The following is a 20,139-nucleotide window of genomic DNA, read 5'->3' as shown; positions in this document are numbered from 1 at the left end:
GTTTTTGTTTTTCTGACAAAGCAGACAGTCTTTGATGGGAAGAGGTGCCTGCTCAGAAAACAGCAGGGTATGCAAGGGAGAACCGCTTTGCCACATGGCTCGCAGTCTCAGATTTTTGATAATAAGGCTAGTTTCCAGATAGTCTCTGGCCAATCATTCTGATTTAGGGTCCTTCCTGGTGGCTAGCGTGTTACTCTGCCAAGATTGATTCCAGCGAGAACGATTCTGAGAGGTTGGTAGGACATATGGACTGGTGTCTCCTCTCCCTAGTCAGTTTTTGAGTATACTCTTTGGAAGGATTCTTTTAGCAGCATTTGAGAATACAGAGAGGTCTGCAGAGATGATATGGAGGAGATAAGGGCCTGAGCAAAATCAGGACCACGGGCAGGGGTGGGGTGAAGAGAAGTAGAATTGGTGGGAAAGATTACATTAGTCTGTTCAGGCTGTTGTAATAAAATTCTGGAGCCTAGATGTCTTAAACAGCAGATATTTATTTTCTTACAGTCCTGGAGCTTAGAAATCCCAGATCAAAGTGCCATCAGGGTTGGTTTCTGGAAAGACTTCTTCCTGGCTTGTAGATGTCTGTCTTCTCGCCATGCCCTTACGGGACCTTCCCTCTGTACTCACACGGAGAGAGGGCTTTAGTGGATCTTCCTCTTTTAAAAAAAAAAAAAAACAACTTTATTGCATTTTCTTACAATATTGCTTCTGTTTTATGTTTTGGTTGTTTGACCTCAAGGCATTTGGGATGTTAGCTCCCTGACCATAGATCAAACCTGCACCCCCTGCATTGGAAAGCAAAGTCCTAAACACTGGGAAGTCCCTCTCTTCCTCTCCTTAATAAGGACAACATCCTATCAGGTTAACACCCCACCCCCTTATGACCCCCTTTAACCTTAATTGCCTTCTTTTATTTATTTATTTATTTATTTAAATTGTCTTCTTAGGAGAACATAGGCAAAACACTCTCCGACATAAATCACAGCAGGATCCTCTATGACCCACCTCCCAGAATATTGGAAATAAAAGCAAAAATAAACAAATGGGACCTAATTAAACTTAAAAGCTTTTGCACAACAAAGGAAACCATAAGCAAGGTGAAAAGACAGCCCTCAGATTGGGAGAAAATAATAGCAAACGAAGCAACAGACAAAGGATTAATCTCAAAAATATACAAGCAACTCCTGCAGCTCAATTCCAGAAAAATAAATGACCCAATCAAAAAATGGGCCAAAGAACTAAACAGACATTTCTCCAAAGAAGACATACAGATGGCTAAGAAACACATGAAAAGATGCTCAAGATCACTCATTATCACAGAAATGCAAATCAAAACCACAATGAGGTACCATTACACGCCAGTCAGGATGGCTGCTACCCAAAAGTCTACAAGCAGTAAATGCTGAAGAGGGTGTGGAGAAAAGGGAACCCTCTACACTGTTGGTGGGAATGCAAACTAGTACAGCCGCTATGGAGAACAGTGTGGAGATTCCTTAAAAAACTGGAAATAGAACTGCCATATGATCCAGCAATACCACTTCTGGGCATACACACTGAGGAAACCAGATCTGAAAGAGACACGTGCACCCCAATGTTCATCGTAGCACTGTTTATAATAGCCAGGACATGGAAGCAACCTAGATGCCCATCAGCAGACGAATGGATAAAGAAGCTGTGGTACATATACACCATGGAATATTACTCAGCCATTAAAAAGAATTCATTTGAATCAGTTCTAATGAGGTGGATGAAACTGGAGCCCATTATACAGAGTGAAGTAAGCCAGAAACATAAAGACCATTACAGTATATTAACACATATATATGGGATTTAGAAAGATGGTAACGATAACCCTATATGCAAAACAGAAAAAGAGACACAGATGTACAGAACAGAATTTTGGACTCTGTAGGAGAAGGCGAGGGTGGGATGTTTCGAGAGAACAGCATCAAAACATGTATATTATCTAGGGTAAAACAGATCACCAACCCAGGCTGGATGCATGAGACAAGTGCTCGGGCCTGGTGCACTGGGAAGACCCAGAGGAATCGGGTGGAGAGGGAGGTGGGAGGGGGGATCGGGATGGGGAATACATGTAAATCCATGGCTGATTCATGTCAATGTATGACAAAAGCCACTACAATATTGTAAATAATTAGCCTCCAACTAATAAAAATAAATGGAAAAAAAAAATTGCCTTCTTAAAGGCCCAGTTACCAACTACAGTCACATTATCAACATATGAATTTGGGGAGGACAAAATTCAGTTTGTAACAGATATATCTGAGCTAGAATCAACAAGACATAGTTACCTATTTGATAACAGTGACTAATATTTTTATAGTGTTTGTAATTTACAGCATTTTTTCCCACATCTATTATCTGGTTTGACCTTCACAACACTGTGGGAAAGGGATATTATTATCCCCATTGCACAGATGAGTAAACAGATTAAAAGAAGTTAAATAATACATCCGAGGCCTTATAGCTAGTAAGTACAGACCCTGGCACTGAACCTGGCCTTCGACTTGGAAATTCCATGCCATTCTGATTTTCTTGTGAGAAGTGAGGGAGTAAAGAGGACTTAAAAGTTGAGGCCAGCTTGGCTCCCTTACCCTTAGTCTCTAAGGAAGCCCAGACTCTCTCTTAAGTCAACTGCTACTCCATCCTACCTAGGAAACTCTACATTATCTCTAGCCCGCTCCTCTAAGGTCTTTAGAAACACACATCTGCTCTCTTCTCTCTTGTGGGAAATTATGTTGCGGGGGTGTGAGTATAGAAATTTAAAACTTTTTTTTCATAATTTACACTAGTACTGATAGAAGGATTTTCTCTTTTCTCTTAACTGGCTCATTCTTACTCATGCCTTAAAACCAGGCTTATAGGTCACCTCCCTCACGACCTCTCCAAAATTGATGAGAACATGTCTGTGAGCACATAGTGCCCCAATATATTTCTGTCCTCATATCTTGAATCATCAGATTGTGTAAGTTCCTTCAGGGCAAGCTGATATTCCTAGGATCTAGCAATAGCACCCACGTTGTGTCTGTTACATGTTGAATAAGTGAATGATTTCATACATTGTGACATTCCTCCCACACCACAGATCCCTTTTACTCTTTATCATTCCTCTCAGATACAGTCTGACTGCTTGTATCACTGAAGGTTCTTTGCAGGAAACAAAAACCCCTCCAAGTAGCAGAAGGATATGAAGACATATCTGCTTACAAAATCACCTGGAATGTCTAGAAGCACCCACTCTGGGCTGAAACTCCAGCAACAAGCTCCAGAACTTGATAAAAGTGCTGTATCAGACGAGCTGCTACCTCTGCCATAGTCAGAGAGTGTGGAGCACCTGGATGTTTCCGATGATGATGGGGCTTGACAATAAGTTGATCGCAACTGTGATCCAGGGATCTGGAAGCTATGCTCAGGACATTGCCGCCGCTGCACTCTGATGCAACCACCTCTCAATGTTTGCAAAGCTTGAGACATCACTGGGCTATTGCAGTAGAAATAGATCACATCTCCAAGGCCTTGCTTGCCAGGAGAAATAGCCAAAGTAGCAGAGTGATGACCTTCTGCCTCTTAAATCTCACCCAAGTAACTACAAGGTATGCTGAGAAATATAATCCTTATTTTTTTCAGCCTCTGCAGTATAGGAAAGCACACTGGAAGGAAAATATGTGTTAGGAACGTGGGAATATATGCTGAATGCTGATAAACATATCCATTACTCTGCTTGTGTGAAAATCCACCCAAAGTTTTAATCACCTGTTACTGGGTCTCTTCCTCTCCCCTCCCCCTGCCTCCCCACTCCCACTCCCCCAACACACCCAGGGGCCCCTGCTGGTGATTGTCTCTGGTGCTGTCTCTCAGTCTTCTCCTTTAGGCTAGTTTGCCCTTTTATGTGACGTGGATGAGGCCAGAGTTCTTAGTTATCCTCAGCACAATCCTTAACAGGACAAATGGATATACTGGACTTCTTCGAAATTAAAAAAAAATGCTCTTTGAAAGACATTGTTAAGAGAACTGAAAATAAGCCACAAACTAGAAGAAACAATTACAAATCACATATCTGACAAAGGACTTGTATCCAGAACACAGAAATAACCCTCAAAAATCAATAATAAGAAAACAAACAGCCCAATAAAAGAAATTAGCAAAAGATTTAGAAGATTGTTCAGCAAAGAAGATATATGCATGACAAATAAACACATAAAAAGACATTCAAATCATTAGTCATTGCTGCTGCTGCTGCTGCTAAGTCGCTTCAGTCGTGTCCGCCTCTGTGAGACCCCATAGACGTCAGCCCACCCAGGTTCCTCCGTCCCTGGGATTCTCCAGGCAAGAACACTGGAGTGGGTTGCCATTTCCTTCTCCAATGCATGAGTCATTAGGGAAATACAAATTAAAACCACAGTGAAAAACCACTATATACACACCTAAAGTTTAAAAGTCTTATCTGAGTGTTGGAAAAGCTGTGGAGAACTTGGATTTCTCATATCCTGCTGGTGGGAGTGTAAAATGAATGGTACGATCCTCTGGAAATAATTCGGAAATTTTTTTTAAGTTAAACATACTGTGTAAGATGGTATGGAAAACCCAAACAAACTTTTTGGCCAGCCCAATGCCTACCATATGATTCGGCAATCGTACTTCTAGATATTTACCCCAGGGAAGAAGAAACCAATGAGCACAGAAAGATTTGTACACAAATATCCTTGGCACTTTATTTATAATGGAAAAAAAAAAAATCCCCTGGAAACAATCCCAAATTCACCATCAGGTAAATGAATAAACGATTTATGGTAATCCATACAAATCAAACCAGTCAATGCTAAAGGAAATCAACCCTGAATATTCATTGAAACGACTGATGCTGAAGCTGAAGCTCCAATACTTCGGCCACCTGATGTGAAGAGCTGACTCACTGAAAAAGACCTTGATGCTGGGAAAGATTGAGAGCAGGAGGAAAAGGGGGAGACGGGATGAAATGATTGGATAGTATCACCGACTCAATGGACATAAGCTTGAGCAAACTTTAAGAAATAGTGAAGGAGAGAGGAGCCTGGCCTGCTACAGTTCATGGGGTCACAAAAAGTCGGACATGACTTAGTGACTGAACAGCAACAGATACAATGGGATACTTCTCAGGAATAAACAGAAATGAACTATGATTCTGTTTGAACAATAAATAGAAATAAACAATAAACAGAAATGAACTGTGATTCATTCACAGCAATGAATGAATCTCAAATTTATGCTGAGTAAAAAGAGGCAAAAGAAAAAACGACTATATATTGTATGATTCCATTTACATAAAATTCTAGAAAATTCAAACCAATCTAATAGTGATAGAAAGCAGGTGGGTGGGTTGGCTGGGGATGAGGAGGGTGAAGGCAAGAGAAATCTTTGAATGAAACAAAGGGACATGAGGAAGTCTGAAGGGATAATGGATCACTCTTTACCTTGATTAGGGTGATGGTTTCATGTCAAAAACTCATGAAATTATACACTTTAAATATGTGCAGTTTATTATATGTCAATTATACCTAAATTTATTTAAATTTAAAATAAAGCAGAGGCCTTTGAACTGGGAAAAAGCTGCTATTCTCCTTGTTTGTGTGTGTGTGTGTTTTCCAAGATCTTATTTCTCCAATCAAGCATCACACCCAGGTCCCCTGGGCCCAGCAGTGAAAGCTCAGAGTCCTAACCACTGGACCACAGGGAATTCCCTCACTTTTCTCACTTTGTGAATGTCTGATGTCTATCTTCCCCTGTAGAGTGAAAATGCCATAAAGGCTAAGGCCATGCCTGTTTGCATCTCTAATGTTTAACATAGAACCTGGTGCTTGTTAGGGATTTGACAAATACATTTTGAAGAAAGAAAAGAGAGAAGAGTTGAGAAGAGCTCCAAGTTTTAACCCTGAGTGAAAGAGAAAATGTGTCGTTGTTGATAGATAGGGAGGAATCAGGAGGAAAGGCAGAGGTGGAACACCCTAAGAGGGTGAAAGGGAGCCACATAACACTATGTCTGCAAAGCCAAGGGAAGAGGTGATTTCAGAGAGGAGGGTTAGGAAAAGGCCTTTGGATTTTTCAGTCTTCCTTATATACAAAACACAAAACTTCCCTATACAGTAGAATACCTGCTTGGTTTCCTCCATCTTCAACAAGCTGCCCATTCTAGTCCAAGCCCTCATTCTTCCTCATTTGTTCTGTTCCAATAGGAGTTTCTTGGATGCTACTCTTGTTCTCTTCTGTCACAAGTGAGAGTGATTTTTTTTTCAAGTTGTGCACTTTATTTATTTTTAATTTTTGGCCTCACGGCATGTGAGATCTTAGTTCTTTGACTAGGGATTGAACCACACTCCTTGCATTGGAAGCAGTGAGTCTTAACCACTGGACCAACAGGAAAGTCCCTACAGTTTTAAAACTAGGGACACAGGTCCTGTGCCTAGTTCTTCCTTGGAATACCTCCTTGTCATTCAGTTTATCTCTTCACTGCGATGATTGGTACCCAAATGTGTTCAAGCTACATCACAACTCTCAAGCTACATCACATCAGCTGGAATCAAGAAAGGAAATTACATAAGGATATTAGTTATATATTTCTCCCTAGCAAATAACCCCAAAACGTTGAGGCTTGAAACAACAAAACAAAAAATTATTATCTTACATTTTTGAGAGTCAGGAATCAGGGAGAGGCTTAGATGGGTTCTATTGTCTCAGGGACTCACATTAGGTTGCAATAAAGCTATCGGCTGCAGCTCCAGTCATCTGAAGGCTTGATTTCTTTTTTTTTTTTTCTTTAATATCTATTTATTTGACTGTGCCGGGTCTTAGTTGCAGCATGTGGATTCTTTAAGTTGCAGCATGTGAGGTCTTTTAGTTGTGGCATGCTGAATCTGTTTTAGCTGTGGCATGCAAACTCTTTTTTTTTTTTTTTTTTTTTTTGGCATGCAAACTCTTAATTGCAGTGTGTGGGATCTAGTTCCCTGGACTGAGATTGAACCTGGGCCCCCTGCATTGGGAGCACAGAGTCTTAGCCACTGGACCACCAGGGAAGTCCCCAACTTGATATGCTTTTTAGATGCCTCACTCACATGGCTGTTGGTAGGATGCTTCACTTCCTTACTAGTTGTTGGCAAAAGGCCCCACTTCCTCCATCACCTGGGCCTTTCCTCAGGGCTGCTTGAGTGGCCTCCTGGTATGGCAGCTGTGAGTAGAGAGAGAGCCGAGAGGAAACTGCAGTGCTTTTTCTGACCTAGTGTTTTTACCTAATATTCATCATTTCTACTTTATAGACAGTCCCCAACTAACCATGGTTAAACTTACGATTTTTCGGTTTTATGATGGTTTGAAAGTGATACACATTCCTTAGAAACTGTAGTTAGAATTTTGAATTGTAATCTTTTCCCAGGCTATTGAGATGCAGTGCCATACTCTTCCCTAATGGGGATCATGACGGTAAACAACTGATGCTGTTACAACCATTCTGTACCCATACAAGTATTATATTTTTCACTTTCAGTACACATTCAATAAATTACATGAGATATTCAACATTTTATTATAAAATGTTGTGTTAGATGATTTTGCCCAACTGTAGGATAATAATAAGTGTTCTGAGTACATTTAAGGTAGGCTAGGCTATGCTGTTGTGTGGTTTAGATGTATTATGTGCATATTCAACTTAAAATATTTTTAATTTTTTATGGGTTTCTGGGGCAAAGTCCCATTGTAAGTTGAGGAAGGTCTGCATTCTATTTATTAGAAGCAACTTAACATTCAGCTCATGCTTGAAGGGAGGAGAATTAAGCTCTTCTACTTGAAGGGAGAGGACTTCTCATAGGAGGCAGTGGTAAAGAATCCCTCTGCCAAAAAAAAAAAATCCCTCTGCCAGTGCAGGAGACAGAAGAGACGTGGGTTCAGTCCCCAGGTCAGGAAGATCCGCTGGAGTAGGAAATGGCAACCCACTCCAGTATTCTTGCCTAGAAAATTCCATGGACAGAGGAGCCTGGCAGGCTATAGTCCATGAGGTTGCAAAAAGTCTGAGCACATGCACATACACCTGAAGGGAGAAATCTTAAAGAACTTGTGTATCTGTTTTAAAACCATTAAAGGAAAGCAAGAAAAAAGGTATGTTGAAGCCTTAAGGCAAGAAAGAATTTTGTCATCAGTTGTGAATAGTCATTCAAGGAGCCAGTGCAGTAAATAATGGTTATACAATGCAGTGCTTTTCTACTGAAACCAAGTCACTCTAAAATTTAGTTCCCTTGCAAAGTTTGTGATTAACCACTCTGTCCAAATCTTATTCCCTTTCTTATCTCTGACTTCAGTCCTGTGCTAACTAAATGCTAATCAATCAGAGTCAGATGGCTAAAATTATTGTAGGTAACACTACCACCACACAAACTCAGGTTGTTCCTCCAGGGCAAGATGAACTAACAGACCCCCAAGCCATGAACCACCTGGTCAAAGATCATAAACCGGAGATATCCTGGCTTCCAAAACTACGATGAAGAAATATCACAAAATTGTCACAGGATAAAAATCCCCTAACTCAAGACCTAGTGGGAGTGGATCTGAGGATTGTCTCCCATGCCCTTGCTTGGCACCCTGCAATAAATCTTGAAAGTGAAAGAGAAAGTTGCTCAGTTGTGTCCGACTCTGTGACCCCGTGGACTATACAGTCCATGGAATTGTCCAGGTCAGAATACTGTAATGGATAGCCTTTCCTTTCTCCAGGGGATCTTCCCAACCCAGGGATCGAACCCAGGTCTCCCGCATTGCAGGCAGATTCTTTACCAGCTGAGCCACCAGGGAAGCCAAAGAACACTAGAGTGGGTAGCTTACCCCTTCTCCAGCAGATCTTTCCAACCCAGGAATTGAACTGTGGTCTCCTGCATTACAGGTGGATTCTTCACCAACTGAGCTATCAAGCAAGCCTAAATCCTTACTTTGCTGCAAACTCCTGCTGTCAGGGTTGGCTTTCTGTGTGCTCTGGGCACATAAGCCCTTTGCTGTTTCACCACCTGCACCCATGACAGATGGGGTGAAGATGAAGCAGATGAAGAGGTTGGCCAAGTGTCCGAGGCTTGGAAGTGGTGATGGGATAGAAGAGTGTAGACTTTATTTATTTATTGACTGTGCTGTATCTTCGTCGCTACAAGTGAGCTTTCTCTCGTAGTGAGTGGGGACTATTTTCTAGTTGCGGTGAGGGGGCTTCTCACTGCAGTGGCTTCTCTTAGTGTGGAGCATAGGCTCTAGGTGAGTTGACTTCAGTAGTTACAGAGAATGAGCTTCACTGCTCTGTGGCATTTGGGATCTTCCTGAACCAGGGATCAAACCCGTGTCCCCTGAATTGGCAGGTGGATTCTTAACCACTGGCCCGCTAGGGAAGTCCTGAGTGTAGATTTTAGAGTGCTGGGAAATACTAAAGTAATTGATCTGAAACTCAGACCAAAACTTCACAGAAATGGAGAGAGCTAATTACTTCTAAGACTAAAGCATCTCTCATAGTTCTTTACAGAAACTAACTTAAACTATTTGAGTTTCAGTTTCCTCATCTATAAAATGGGACTGATAATATCTGCATTACCTTCTCCACTGGAGTTGTTATACAAAGAAAGTAAAATGACAGATTGAAAATTATTTTGAAAAGAGTAAAGCATTCTTCTAATACTCTTGCTACTGTTAATCATTGCTCTCTGAAAAGCTACAATGGGCTGAGTTGATAGTAAAATATACTGTAAACTGCATTTTAGTTGTTTTCTTCTTCTGGTCTTCAGTAATAATATCCTACAATACTGTGATTTGAAAAAGAAAGCTCAAGTTTCTTCGCTTCTGTCCTTCAGATGTCAATGGAAATGCAAATGAGATCTGGGAAGTGAAAAAGACTCCTCCTGAATCTTAAGCAGAATGTTAAATACACATTTATAGGTGATGGTGCAGGTTTTGATGTGTTTCAATCCTGTTCGCTGCTTGTTCTCATAACCACTGGGCAGAACAAGGTCAGCAAGTTTGAAGGAGGGATTGGAGTTATGAGTAGACAAGGAAAAGTGTAAGATTCAGGGAAGCCATGTTAATTGTTATTGTTAAGAAACCACTCAACCTCCCTATGGTTGAGTTGAGAGTAGGACCCCCAGCCATTCCAAGTTATCCCTCTCATCCTCCTCTTCTTCCTAACCCTGATTTTCACCTCCTCCCTAGCTTCTGGAATGTAGACTCTGTTGCTGTCTTTCCACCTCCTCCCTACCATTTTTCTTCTTTAAAAAAATTTTATTTATTGATTGCACCAGGTCTTAGTTGTGGCACATGAAATCTTTTTTATTATTATTTAGTTGCAGCATGCAGTGTCTAGTTCTCTGACCAGGGATGAAACCTGTGCCCCCTGCATTGGGAGCTCAGAGTCTTAACCACCGGACCACCAGGGAAGTCCCTTCTGCACTATTTTTTAAGCTCCCCAAGCTCTTAATGTCAATACAACTGCTCTTTTCTTTCAAAGATTTTTTTTAAAACACACAAACACACAGAAGTTTACAAAATTGCATTAACAACACGTGCCAATTTTATGAGCTGCAGTATAGCTTAATGATTAAGAAGAAGGGCTTTAGAATGAGATACCCAGAGCTCAAATTGAAGCTCTGTGACCTTGGGCAAACTGAGTCTTAATTTCCCATCTTAAATGTATTATTTGTTCCTGCCTCGCGGGGTGATTATAAGGATTAAATTAGTTTATACATACAAAACATCTTATCCACTAACATGTAAGAAACAGTGTACAATACATATTAACTAATATTATTATAGAAAGCAAAGAAAAAAAAATTACCTGAATTCCTAGCAGCCCAGTGGTTAGGACTTGGTGCTTTCACTGCTTTGGGCCCAGGGTTCAGTACCTGATCAGGGAACTAAGATCCCTCAAGCCGTGCTGCATGGCCAAAAACAAACAAACAAACAAGAACAGAAACAGAAAAAACTTACACACACAAATCACAAGTGTTTTGCTTCTGCTCACTAATAAAAACAGACAAAAAATAACACCACAAATATGAGGAAGTTATGAAACTTAAGAAATCTTTTTGGGGTCTTTTGCTTCTTGCTCATTAGTTACATCTACATTCCTTGAAATAACTGGAAACCCAACAGAATTTTCCTTCAAATTCATGTTGTGGGAAGAGGTCACTTAGTTTTCTTTTCTCCTGCCATGTTCCCTGCCTAGCCCTCCGTCCTACAACTTCCACTCTGTCCCAGGTTGGGCTGGCAGTCATCCCAATTTGCCTGTCTTGCTTTTAGTACTAAAAGTCCCACATTCTGGGAAACCTCCCAGACCCAGGTAAACTGATGGCTGGTCTTTTGTTCCCTTAACGTTAGGTTGGACATATACACTTGGAGGATCTTCAGGTAGACTGGGTGATGGCCATTTCCCTGGGTCTCTGTGCTATTTGGAAACAGTCTCCTTGAGTCACTTCCAAAGAATATGTCTATGCTTTCTAAAAGTCAAGTTCCAGGCCCTTCTAGGAGGTGCGTGTTATGTAACTGAGCTTGGCATTGGTGGGTAGAATGGGAACCAAAGGGTAAAGGGTGAGATGGACAAATAAAGAAGCAACAGGTAAAGAAGACAAAGTCTAATTTAGGAATCCTGTCAGCCTAAATTTCACAATGTTTTTTAAAGGATCTAGAGTCCAGTGCCTATCAGAGAGTAGGTACTTCAACAGCAGCTATGGCCTCGTGCTTTAAATCACATTTTAAGATTTTTCCCTTTGTTTTCCTCCTATTTCCCCCCATCAAGCAGTTGGTGGACTTTATGCTTATTGTCTGCGTGGAAGATATGGCAAGTAGAGCAGGGTCGATGAACAAATAATGCCTGCTAAGCATTTCGCTTATTGGCAAAGTACTCAAGGGCGTGGGCATAGTGTCTTGGACAGATAAAAAAGAAGAACCTTCATTTCACCAAACCAAGAAGAATTTCCCTCCCCTGGATTAGAGACAAGATGGAGGGGAGGTCTGTAGGGGCCTGAGAGCATAGGGTTTCTGGACCAGGTAAACCCATCTATATCTTCAGGGCCAGGAGAATGATATGAATGGGGTGAAGCAGGCAGAGTTTTTAAAAAACTATTTGTTTTATAAGCAAACTCTATCTGCTCCATCCATTCATATTCTCTCATTAAATTGGATTTCACTGACACAGACCCAGTTAAATGCACTTCACACACGCCTAAAACAAATAGAAATTTTTTTAATATTTAACTTTTTACTTTCTTTCAATTTGAAAAATTTGGGAGAAAAAAAAAAGCACAGACGATAATAATAAATGCCCATGTTCCCATTGGTTATAATTAATGAATGTTAAGATTTCATAACTTTTTCTTCAGAGAATTTCTCATAAAGATAGGACATTATAAATACATCAAAATTTTCATTCCCTAATCTCACTCATCCTCTGAGACCCCTATTATCATGATTCCAAACCCGAGTCTCCTGCATTGCAGGCAGATTTTTTACCATCTGAGCCACCAGGACAGTCCAATGTTTATACAGTCCAAGTTTTTTTTAAAAAACTTTTTAAAACCTGTAAAATGTGACAGAAAAAAACCCCAAAGAACTTTTTGGCCAACCCAATATTTAAACAATATATACATTACTATTCTGAGTATTACTTTATATTTAAGTCAGTTGTACCATTTTGGGTGTAACATTATATAATTTGTTTTCATTCATATTGTGTTCAAGATATGTCCATGTTAATATATATAAATCTACTACATTTGTTGTAGCAGCTGCACTGGTTTTTCACTACCTAAATCTGTTTCTCAACCTTTCGTTATTTTCCCCAAAGAGAAAATTTTGTTAACTACCAGTTATTAAATGAATAACATTTAATTTTAATTTAATTTCTTCCAACAAGAGAAAAAAAGTACTAAGGAATAAGATTTTCATTGGATAGAACTGAGCTTTGGGGAGTTCACAAACCACAAACCACACCTAAGTTTTGGCCCCCTAAGAACCAATTTTCACCATTTTCAGGGTGATATTGCCCCTGTTGAGAATGTATGGTATAAATATATCATGTTTCTAACTTGTTGCAATGAAGAGCCTTAGTTTTGTATCTTTATACATATGCATTAAAATAGTAATATATCCCTAGAAGTTATGAGATATGTTCATTTAAGCTTTGCTAGATCTTGTTAAACTGTTCCCCAAAATGTTCATGACAGTTTTCCATTACACCAGTAGCATATGATTTTCTGTTTTTCCACTTATTTACAAATGTTGGAGTTATCAGACTTTTTGATTTTGCCAATCTGTGTAAAATGGTCTATCATTGTTTCAACTGGAATTTTTCTAGATACTAGTGAGACTGAATACTTTCCTTTGTCTGTTGACCATTTGGTTTTTCTCTTGGATGAACTGCCTGTTGATACCCTTTGCCCATTTTTATGTTGGCTTTGGTCTTTTTCTTACTGATTTGTAGAAAGAACACACTTGTCCATGCCACCCCATGACAAAAACTGACAACCACTTTATTAAGCCTATGGAATCTATGAGACAGGATCTATGCCCCGTCTATTGCCCCGTCAATCTATGGACGGGGCACAGCAGGGTACCAACTGGGAAGATGAATTGCTAGAATCATCTGGAGGCTGGGATCATCCAAAGACTTCATTGTTCACATGTGTAACATCTGGGCTAGGATGACTCAAAAGTTGGTTCCATTGAGACTCTTGATGGGAGAACCTATACAAGGCCTCTTCAAGTAGCTTAGACTCACAAGCTAATAGTTGGGTTCTAAGAGAGTCTCCAGGGAGTATTCCAAGAAACAGTGCTCCAAGAGAAACAGGCAGAAGCTGCATGGTATCTTATGACCTAGCATTAGCAGTCACACAGCAATACTTCTTCTATAGTCTATTACGGGAAGTAGTCATGAGCTCGTTCAGATCCAAGGGAGAGGGAATAGACGTACTCTGTTGATAAGTGTCAAGCATTCAAGGCCATTTTAGATAAACTACCCCAATTACGGCTCCAGATTCAGCAATTTCGCTCCTAGGAACAGGCCCAAGAGAAATCAAAACATATCTTCACACAAAAGCTTGTACATGACTGTTCACAGCAGCATTATTCATAATAGCCAAAAAGTGGAAACAACCCAAATGGCAGTGGATGAATGGATAAACATCCCTTCTAAGCATGTCTTCTCTTACACCCTTTAAACCATAACCCCAGCATTCTCAGACTGTGATCTCTTTCATTGTTAACCACATCCCTACCTTCCACATATCAAGGATAGAAAAAGAGGTGTAATATCATTTGTGCACTCATTTGGCACGACTTAAGACTGATGAGGGTGGGAACACTGCATCATCACAGCATTCAGAAACAGAAGAGGACATTAGTTGGGAAGAGCCTTTTGACACTGTGGACCAACAGTTTTAAAAGCACTCAGAAGTGATCTTGGAGGAGAAAGGTGGGCCTACTCCCAGAGGACTGCTTGACATACATTCCACAGTCTTTGAAGGAGATGGAGTGAATGCCCTGGGTGTCAGTGGTGGGGGTGGCTTGTGTGTGGTGATGTATAGAAGAGATGCCTGCTGTCACTGTTTCCTCTGATTCTATGGCCCACACACAGCTCCACAGTCAGAACATGGACAGGAAAGGATCAATACAGGGACCCATACACATAGTTCGAGCCCAAGGCTTAGTAGAAGACTCTTGGCAGCCCAGAGGCCTCAGTTCATCTTCTGTCTGACCCCCAAGTAGGCATGTCAGCATGATCCTGGAGATCCAATCTCATGGATTCCACAAAAGAAATACAATCCTGGCCAGCAAGAGTGATCAGCCTCCTCTCTTGGGATGGAGACTTGATCACAGGTCCTTGGGATAATGCTATAGGCATGAGTTCTAGAGTTTCTTGGGCATCCTGGAATTGGAGAATCCCATGAAGGGGAGAAATTTGAACAAGAGCTCAGCAGGACCCGATCTGGGCTGAACCTTGATGGCATAACTGGCCCAGATTGGTCCCAGGCACATGAGGAAGACTTAGAAAATTTCTAGGAAGGCCCTCCAAAGCATGAGGCCCTCTGAGGCACAAGACTTGGGACAGGGCTCTGGGAATAAGGGTATTATTATAAGGAAGTGATTGCTATGCAACTGGGAGGATAAGTTGTAAAATAGGCTTCCAGCTAGTTGTCTCTGCTTCTGGGATTGCTCTTTCTGGAAAAAACCAGGTCTCAAGCTGTGAGGATATTCAAACAGTCCTAAGAAGGAACCCACTTGGAGAGTTTCTAAGGCCTCCTACCAACAGCCAGCACCAAACTGTCAGCCTTATGTTGGAAGTAATTCCTCTAGCTTCAGTCAGTCCTTTGGATGACTGCATCCTTTGTTGACATCTGATTGCAACCTCTTGAAAGACCCTGAACCAGAAATGGAGTGAATAATCTATGTCTTCAATGAATGAGTAACCTATGTCAGTAAACACCATTCAGGCCAAATTCTTAGCAACCTCTTGTTCTAGGTGGATAATTCAGTATTAGCTTGACAAACAGTTTCTTGTGCCTTAAGTATGGCAAGGAAATAGCTACTGCTATACCTGAAAGGACACCGGTACAAATGTAAAAACTTCTGCAGCAACCCGTGTAAATCGAAGACCAGGAACCACATAGGCCCTGTTCCTAAGCACTTTAGCCCCAGAAAAGTGACAGAAATTAGGGTGGAATAGGGACAGAAATCTCAAGGAAGACTGGTAAAATATATTTTTTCCACTCTGATGGAAAAAAGTTCAGAGTAAACATTAGGTAGCATTACACAAAATAAAATGTTATTGCATATCTGAATTTGTATTCCAAGAATCATACCCATTTGTATTCTTTATGAAAAAAGATAACCATTCTACCCTTCTAGGGAATTCCCTGTCAGTCCAGCAGTTAGGATTCCATGCTTTCACTGCCCAGGGCCTGGGTTCCACCCTGAATCAGAGAGATGCTGCCAAAGAAACAAAAAGAAAAAATAACCTATCCTTCTAGAAAGTAGTTTCCTAAATCTTTCATTCTGATTTGATATTCACTGATGAAATGCTTATTCTAATTTTCCTCCCTTGTTTTGCAAGAACCTTTTCTGTCCAGGGGCTTGTTTCCTTATTTGTAAAATGAGGGTCAGGGGTGGATCTATGTTTTGTACAGCCCCAAACATCTACAATTGTAGGGCTGTATTTTAGAAAAAGAATACAAAATTATGTAATAAAGTCAATATTTATTTAGAATAAGAATATTAATAAATCATTACAGATTTTAAAATAATGACAAAACCACAAACATCACAGAATCAAAAAAAAAAAAAAAGAATTACATTATTATTATTAATTTGCCTGCAAACCACTATAAGCTTTTTTTCTTTTTCTACTTTTTTGGGCTGCATACTCTTTGCCTCTTCTTATGACCATGCTGTGTTATTTTTACAGAGATATTAGAAAAATAAATCAGCAAAAAAATAGTTTTGGAAAAAACTGATAATGTAGAAACTTTAAAAAATCAGTTTCATAACTCCTTATTATAAGTTCTTGCGCAAGTATTGCTTAGGAGTCCCCGGAGAGCTCGAGCCCTTTGATCTCCAATGGCTTAGTTTCTTCAGGGCTGACAGGGCAGCTCGGACTGACAGCCACCCTCGTTCCCCTCCCACCCATCGGACTAATAATATCCACCTCCCGGAAGCAAGGTGGACAGGGAAGGTGGTCTTGGCAGCCCACTGGCCCCGCCCACGATTCCAGATCTACCACTAAGGCTCAGAGAGGGACTTTCAGGGTGGGCTCGTGCGTCCGATGCAGGACTGAGGCTGTTAAGGCTTCCTCGCGTCCCTAGAGAATTCACTGAGCCTCCATAGGGGTTCTGAAGTTTAAGCTTCACTAGATTCACGGTAAATTGGCCCTTGTGACAGCGTTTTTATATGTGTTCTCTGAATCTGTTTCCCCCTTTAACATTACATGACAAACCTAAAACCAGAATCCTGACACTTTTGCAGCGCTACCTCACGCGTTTTGCAGACTGCATTAATTGCCCCGTGTTTGGGTGGGGCCTGCCCTCTTCCCTTTGTCCACTAGAGGCGGCTTTGGACCGCGACCCTTCCTTACTATGCAGGAAAAAGGCGGAGGTCTTTTGCAACGACGCTGGTTGGCGGCTAGAGTCCTGATCGACAAGGGAGTTAAGCAAATAGCTCTGAAGTAAGTAGTCGTTGTTTATGCACGTACAACCAATGGAAGGGCAGAAGTGCAACCAACAACCAATGAGGACTGGCCTTAGGCCGAATGCGGAGGCGGGGCTTCCTTCGAGGGGCGGGGACGCAAGGTAAAGAGTCTGGAGCTGGCCCTAGGAGAGTCAGAAGCACATCCGGTGTTAGAAGAGCCGTGTGGGCTCCTGAGAGGCGGGTTAGAAGGTATGTCTGAAGCTAGGAGTGCGCAGGTTGGGAGTCAGAAATGGAAAGACGGTTAGCAGTTATTGCCTGAGAAAGAGTGGAAGTAGTCACCGTTTTCGGACGGACTGCATCCTGGGGAAACTGGGCCTTGCTCGGCCGCTGGACTCCGGAAAGATAGGCGGAGAGGGAAGAGAGGGAACTACAATCGCGCATGCGCAACTGTACCGTAGCAGGGGCGAGGCGGGGGGCGAGGTTGCCGGTTCTTTGCCGCGGCGTCGAGGCGGGATTCTGCGCGTAAATGTTATCGTAGGTCCCCTTCTTGGCCTTCCTGCCCCGCCCAGGCCGCGTCCCTCCTTCTCCGCCCAAGTGTAAACTGCCTAGGCCTAGCCTCGATCCCTTGAATTCGGGGCGCGTTTCCTCGCCCCCCTCGCCCCACACCCCGTCCTTCGGAGGAGAATGAAAGCGAAACCTTATGGGTTTGTGGTCGTCCCAACCCCGCCCGACCGATTGCTGGCCTGACGGGAAGCCTCTGGCTAGGCCGCCTGTGGGTGAGGGGCGGGGGCTTGGGCTCGGGAGTACCTGGTCCGACAGGCTGCCCTGTCACGGCGGGGCGGGTGATGTCACACTCTTCTGTGACACGCGAGGCACCTTAGTTACTTGGAAGCCAACAGCAGAGGCGGGAGGTGAGGAGAGATCAGGGCTAGGCCTGGTCTGCCAGCCCCACTGGGCAGCCCCGCTCTGATCTGATTGGTTACCTTTGGACAGGTGAGGTGGCTTTGGCTTTGCTGGTCCTGGGCCTTGTGGGCGTCTTTCGAAAAGTTCGCTCAGGAAAGGCGTCATCGGGCAGTTTTGTGGTTTTTTTTTTTTTTTTTTCGCCTGTAGCAAGTAGCTGGGGCTGTGGTATTTTTGTGTATTTATTAAGTGAGGAATTGCAGCCCGGTGCCTGCCCAGGTTGCATTGCCTGCCTCATCAGCCTTTCATTGACCAAACAACAACAAAAACCTTTCTGAACTTGAGACTCTGTTACAGCAATAGTTCAATTGTGAGTGTGTAATCATGCAGAAGAGCTGACTGTGCCTGAAACATAGACAGAATTTCAAGGTTAAAGGTTAACGGCAAGTGGGCTTTTCTAGTTACTTATTTATTTCAAGTTTATCTTTTGGTTGAATGTGTAGTTTAAGAATTAGGTTCAGGAAAGATAAACGTTTCATAACCACATTTCTTATGGGTTCTGCAAACACCTTTCTGTAATTATTTGACTTATTCTCTTCGGTGTTTTCTTCTTCCTCGTCTAATGTTTTTTTTGTCCTTGCTTCAAGAGTATGTTGACATTTAGATTTTCTGCCATTTTCCTCCAGTGGAGTCAGAATGGTTGAATCCTTGAGAAGTGGAGTCTGTAACTTGGATTCAGTGTTTCCCTTTTCCATTATTTTGTTGTGGTAACCTGGCTTAGTACCCTCTTTCTTTTCTCCCGCCCCCCCCCCCGCCCCCGTTGATCCACTGAAGTCTCACTCTCCTAAAGAATAGGAAAGGTAAAATTAATCCAGATATTTGGTCAGCCATTTCCAGGTTTTTTCCTGACATATGTGTATAGTTCATACTTATTGTAGAAACACTGAAAAATACAGAAACGTGTAAGAGGAATCAGGATAGGTTTGTTGTCATAGTTGTTTTACAATTTCTCTTGACTGGCAGCTGAAGCTGCTTTAAGGAAAATTTGCTTTTCTGCAGTAGGATGTAATAGTATAAAGAGCACTAGAGTTTACCCTAACCTGTCCTGGCTCTACTGTTTAACTTTCTGATGTTTGTCAGCACTAATGTCTGTTTAATGTCCACTGTAGTGTTTAACACTTTACAGTAATTTCACAGAGATTTTTCTTATTGGCATTCAGTGAGCTTGGTAGGGAAGGTGTTAATCATCGTTCTGTCACAGATGAGGAAGTCTAGATGACCTTAGGTAAAGTGATTTCCCCAAAGTTATGTGGTAGAATATGATAGAATATGTAACTTCAAATCCAGTGCTCATGATGCTATTATGTTACTTTTTTGAACTGTCTTTTTAATCTTTAGAGTGGTACTAATCATTCTTGTCCTTTCTTCATGTGTATGATGATCAAAGGGGATAATGTACATAATAAAACGCTTTGAAAGTTGTGAAGTTTTATATAAATGCAGTCAGTGGTATTGTTACAGGAGGTACCATTGCTGGCCTGAAGAGTTTCACTTTATTTCATAAACTACTCAAGGGTATTAGTCTCCTCTGAGAAAACACTGAATATTCTCTTGATGCATTATCATGCTAAATTTTCCTTTGCTACTTTGATTTGGGTGTAGAATCTGGTAGAGATGTCTTTCACTCCACCTTGCTCTCCTCTAGAGTTACTAACCAAATTGCATGGAGTAGCTTTTATATTACACATACACATTTTTGTTTTCAAAAACAGTATTCAAACCAAGGAGAGAAAAACTGTAGACTGGCTTTTAGGGCCACTTGAATGACCCCTTTAAGGTAAGGTCCTCTCTGAGCCAGCTGGGAAATGTTGATGTGTGGTTGCGACGCTTCATTAGATAGCATCTAGATTTACTCTGGAGATTTAAGCGTGGGGGATAGTAAGATGAATCAGATGCAGGCTCTTAAAGTGATTACAACAAGGTGTGTGAGAAAAGTTCCTGCACAATTAACTGGAATCCAAAACACTTGGGGGAAAAAGATCTTTAGGAATGAGGGTTGAG

The 20,139-nt window shown here is 41.6% G+C and overlaps 1 protein-coding gene and 1 long non-coding RNA gene across 3 annotated transcripts in view; one reads left to right on the top strand and one right to left on the bottom strand.

The window, feature by feature from the left end:
- Positions 1 to 488: 488 nt before the first annotated feature.
- LOC136167154 (uncharacterized) lies at positions 489 to 18,381 on the bottom strand. Of its 2 annotated transcripts, none has more exons than XR_010663060.1 (4): positions 17,986 to 18,381; positions 10,838 to 10,936; positions 7,107 to 7,219; positions 489 to 656 (listed from the first exon to the last, which is right to left on the bottom strand). It is a non-coding gene; the product is annotated as an uncharacterized lncRNA (long non-coding RNA). The 2 variants fall into 2 exon arrangements; XR_010663061.1 differs by lacking the exon at positions 17,986 to 18,381 and adding an exon at positions 17,518 to 17,588.
- TMBIM6 (transmembrane BAX inhibitor motif containing 6) overlaps positions 17,312 to 20,139 on the top strand; it is a 16,665-nt gene continuing 13,837 nt past the window's right edge. Inside the window, exon 1 of the mRNA XM_065934466.1 lies at positions 17,312 to 17,427. The gene's annotated coding sequence lies outside the window, so the exon portion shown is untranslated. The remainder of the gene's footprint in view (positions 17,428 to 20,139) is intronic.

Source organism: Muntiacus reevesi, chromosome 4 (genome assembly GCF_963930625.1).
Source record: "Muntiacus reevesi chromosome 4, mMunRee1.1, whole genome shotgun sequence".
In the NCBI taxonomy this organism is placed as follows: domain Eukaryota; kingdom Metazoa; phylum Chordata; class Mammalia; order Artiodactyla; family Cervidae; genus Muntiacus; species Muntiacus reevesi.
This window is presented reverse-complemented; position numbering and strand designations above follow the sequence as displayed.